The 5,000-nt window shown below is 36.7% G+C and overlaps 1 protein-coding gene across 3 annotated transcripts in view; it reads left to right on the forward strand.

Annotated features, from left to right (window-relative positions):
* Positions 1-2,373, forward strand: part of LOC113803481 (metalloprotease TIKI1) — a 469,470-nt gene extending 467,097 nt beyond the window's left edge. For all 3 annotated transcript variants that reach the window (XM_070127110.1, XM_070127112.1, XM_070127113.1), the window contains one exon: positions 1-2,373. This exon is cut by the window's left edge. The gene's annotated coding sequence lies outside the window, so the exon portion shown is untranslated.
* Positions 2,374-5,000: the final 2,627 nt, after the last annotated feature.

A 5,000-nucleotide genomic window follows, 5' to 3' on the forward strand; every position in this document is an offset into this window, starting at 1 on the left:
TATTACAGTTATATCGGCGCGTTCCAATTCGAGGTCTGCAATTGGTTCCATGCACATTGCAATCGATGCAAGGGTGGGTCGTCATGACTTGCATTGGAAGTGTATCATAAACTAGAATGATATTATACTAAGAAGCGTGTTGTTTTGCATGAATTAAACCATAGTCATTCGTGTGCCATATAGAGGAGAAATCGGCTGATGTTATAAAGGAATACCCACTGAACTAAAAACAAGTGTTATTATTGTAATTCTGTACTGCAGGTTCAGGTGAAATAATGATTGTATGTGGAGGAAAGTTAGTGTAATGAAACCGTTTTCTTTTCAAGGAAATAGCACGAAATTGTTAGCTTGTATTCTTAGTAAAACTTGTACAGTGAGTTTGATGCTTTAACGAGGTAATTACTTTATGGAGTAATGATCAATTTAGCGTTGTTACTGCCAGTTCGATTTGATAAAATTTAGTCTGGCATAGAAGAGAAAACAACTTTAGTTATCAGGAAGAAATGTGTTTTCTGCTTTCTTACTTTGGCAACATTTTTTAATGTAACATGTTTTTAAAAATGTTCCTTGTTCGTGTGATTTTAATTGCAGATGATGATTTTAGGTGGTCTTAGAAAATGTCAGCCTTTGATGTCAACACTAATATTTTGTACTGTAGTGTAGAAGTTAAAACATTTATACATGGTAAACGAAACTGCAGTCAGTATTATTTCTTCATAAAACATACGACTCACTGGAACAGACAATCAAATGCAGTTGTTTCAGCAGTCTCATTGCCACTATAGTGTTCAAAAGCGGAGCCTGCAAGTTCTGAAAGACTCGCAAAATGTTGAAGCGTTGAAAAGAAGCTCATTTTAACGACACGACTCATCAGATACCTCTTCGGTATAAGATTGTTCTCTGTCTGTGCCACAGGTGCTCAGTGCTAGCGCGAAAACCTATGTAGATTTACATGTTTGTTTATTAACCTACAGTTGTACAGCCCCCGTCCCTCTTTCCGTTGTTTATGCAAGACTTTTGCACACGTTTCCCATTTATAACTAACTGCCAACGGAGTGAAGAAATTATAACTTGCACGTAATGTTTAGTGACGTGTTTCATGATTATTATCATTGTCAACGTAAAGCTGTACAGAAATACGATACAGGTATGTTTTATGTTGATATCTACCTGATGTTGAAGTAGTTAGAGGTAGGCAGATAGGACAATGGGTGCAGAACGTATGTATACTTTTTTATGTTGCCCCATATTGGGGATGTCACATTGGGCTCCATCGCTATATACCTCAGAATGTAGGGGTCGTTTTGAGTACCCATAATGTATACACTAGTTTCATATACTGTAACTAATATTATTTACTTATAAATGATTATTCCCAGGACACACACACACACACACACACACACACACACACACACACACACACACACACACACACACACACACACACACACACACACACACACACACACACACACACACACAGATATGCATTCGAAATTGTGAAAAATGTATGAATGTTATATGGAAGTAAATCTTACTTCATCCATTGCAGTTTTGTTAGGTTAGAAGTGTGAATAGAAGCGCCAGATTTTTTTTATATAATTTTATCCCTAAATTGCGGAAGGGAATTCCAAAGAAATCTGTCTATATAACAGTTTATAAGTATTGCTAGCATGTGTATTGATATTAAAAGCCTTCTGCGGGTACCCTCACGACCTTCCCCTTGGTGTGTGTGTGTGTGTGTGTGTGTGTGTGTGTGTGTGTGTGTGTGTGTGTGTGTGTGTGTGTGTGTGTGTGTGTGTGTGTGTGTGTGTGTGGAGAGAGAGAGAGAGAGAGAGAGAGAGAGAGAGAGAGAGAGAGAGAGAGAGAGAGAGAGAGAGAGAGAGAGAGAGAGAGAGAGAGAGAGAGAGAGAGAGAGGAATAAAAGAAAGGGAGAGAAAAAGAGTAAGGCCTCCATTAGACCAGAAATGAGCCAACAAAATAGTATCTACCTCAAATTGGACATTTCCTTCACCCAACATCCACATGCTTTTCAAACATCAACACATTGACAAAACTGCGTAGTCATATTGTGCTAAAGTTGTCCCGTGTATTTCATGTGAAATTCTGTGTTGAAGGAATGGGTTTCACGTGTGAGTGCGTCCCTTTAAAACCTTATGCATCGAGTAGTATAACCTTATACTACCAATGACGTTTCACATTCATACTTCTTAGTTAACAAGATGATGAAACCACAGCTTGTAAGGATGAAACTCTTTTAATACGAGTATTTGTGAAGATGTATTGGATTTATTTCACAAATTGTATAACTCATTGTATCTTAACTTTATTAGATAATGATGTAACATTCATAATAAAAATACAAAGCCATGTAGTCTTTATCCCTTTATCACATTTTATTTGTTATTGTGTTAGAAGAACATTTCCTATAAGGCATAATCGGTAAAAAAAACGATATGTACATAATAAACACAATTTAGAAACGAAAGTTTGTTCCCTGTCATGAAATTTGAAGCATATTTCATTTTTAAGGAAGCGCACAAACGCTGTAAACGCATGACATTTTTTGCCATAAAGATGAACAGTTACCAGTTACATAATAAATAGCCTACAATAAGATTCACATGATATAATGAATCACGTGGAAAATCACCACCCACACAGTAATACACCTTGTGTAACTATATCAAATTAAGGATTTGATATTGATTACTAAAACAAAAAATACATGATAATTGGAAATGTGAAATGGCAGATTCACCGGTGCAGGGTTCGCAACCTGTCACCAGCAACCAAGATTTTACACATAAACCTCATTATTTCTTAGCGGAGTCATCAATGATAGGCTTTTGTGATCAGTAAAATGTAACTTCGACTATAGCTTACCGAACAATACATACATATATATGAACACACACGAATCATATTGGCACCAGCGTCTAGAGAAGGCCCGTTTCCAGGCTGCGATAATTGAATACTGCAGTCTGTCCTTGCGGAATCACGTTTGTTTAATGTAATGCTCAGGCTGTTCCCTAGGAGTGATCCGCTGGTTTCATAATCTTTCTTGATCGACACGACGCAAGCAAAACGCACATGTTATGCAAATGCTGAAATATTAGGGGCGTTGTTTTTGTCATCATTTTGTTGGATAGAAATAAATACAAAATTCTAAATCTTGCTGTATGCCATTTCAGTGGCATTTTTCTAAGCCATGAACAAAGAAACATTATATCACACTAACAAAGTTATTTAAGCAAGGAATTTCAGCGTGTCAGCTGCAGAGTAAACACATAATTATCAAGCAGTCGAATTTCCTGGGATATGTTTAGAAGACGCCATGGGTAATTAAGCAATTTTGATGTTTTCATATCATCCGAGTCTGCCAAACGGTCTTAAGAAAAATACAAGATGATGGGAGTCCATGATCCCCCTCTCCCTTACTGAACGCTGCTTCAAAAAACACTTGAGGTGTGTGTGTAGAAAGGAGAAAAAGTCGCGTTAATTGGTAACGAATATTAATTACATACAATTTTACCTGCGATACGAGAGCACCAATGCAGTCAATGTTCTTCCAACTAAAACCTCTTCATCAATTTCTCCCGTTCTCTCTTTATCGTATATTATAATTTATAGAAAGAAATAAAATAACATGAACATGCTTAAGGGAGATCCGTAGTAATTAATTCATAAGCAATATAGATATAATAATTCCTGTTGTTTGATTTCTGATATAATTTTCTATTTGTGAGGCCAAGGAAAAAAAAAAAAGGAAGTTTAAAAAGACAGAGATGAGAAAACTAAGGGAGAGGAGGAGAGCATAGTGTAGATTATCAGGCGATGAATAAATAAAAAGCGTAAATAGAAGAGAAGACTATAAATATGGTAACAGGAATACCGAAAAGTATATTTTCTAAGAGAAATCACCTACTTTCTGTCTTTCGAGAGAGAGAGAGAGAGAGAGAGAGAGAGAGAGAGAGAGAGAGAGAGAGAGAAAGAGAGAGAGAGAGAGAGAGAGAGAGAGAGAGAGAGAGAGAGAGAGAGAGATAGAGGAGAAAGAATAAGAAAAAAAAAAGAGAGAGAGAGAGAGAGAGAGAGAGAGAGAGAGAGAGAGAGAGGGAGAGAGAGAGAGAGAGAGAGAGAGAGAGAGAGAGAGGAGAAAGAATAAGAAAAAAGAGAGAGAGAGAGAGAGAGAGAGAGAGAGAGAGAGAGAGAGAGAGAGAGAGAGAGAGAGAGAGAGAGAGAGAGAGAGAGAGAGAGAGAGAGAGAGAGAGAGAGAGAGAGAGAGAGAGAGCCGACAAACGACTGATATTCGTTCTAACTCCCGGCTGTTCTTCCGTTTACAGCTAAAAATATATATACTTCACCGCAAACTGCTATTGCTTGTTTTTATTTTTTCCTTCGTTATTATATATATGAATATATTTCACTTAATTTCCTTGTATGATTTTCCCTTTGCTTTCCGGGATAAAGTTGGGAGATGAAACTGATTTAGAAATAATCTAATGCATGTTTACAGCGGCAGGGTAAATCTACTCGATACTGTGTGAGAATGGGTAACTTATTTCAGACAAATATTTCGTTATTAACATGCCATCTTACCATCCACAATTATGATTAGTTGAATTAGTTGTTAACGATACGAAATTCTGTGCGATATGTGATCTGCCATAAACTTTTCTACCGCCAAATCAGTTTTCGACATAACATGCCCCCATATAAGTCCATCCAAGCACACAACTATTAAGCTATGTTGCTATTTACTAAGCAGTGTTACTGTTATTTTCTCGTGTAATCATTGCTATTGGCACGTTGCACTAAAACTGATAATAACCGTATATATCACTATTCACAGAAAACGACCGCGTTTTCTTGTGTAATAGAAAACGTGATTTTTGCAGGAGAAACTTTTTCCCCCATGATAGATTTTCCTGACATTAAATGGATAAATTGTTACAGTTATTTACAACACTTTTATAAGGATTTTTATCATTACTTTG

This window comes from Penaeus vannamei, chromosome 11, assembly GCF_042767895.1.
Source record: "Penaeus vannamei isolate JL-2024 chromosome 11, ASM4276789v1, whole genome shotgun sequence".
Lineage (NCBI taxonomy): Eukaryota > Metazoa > Arthropoda > Malacostraca > Decapoda > Penaeidae > Penaeus > Penaeus vannamei.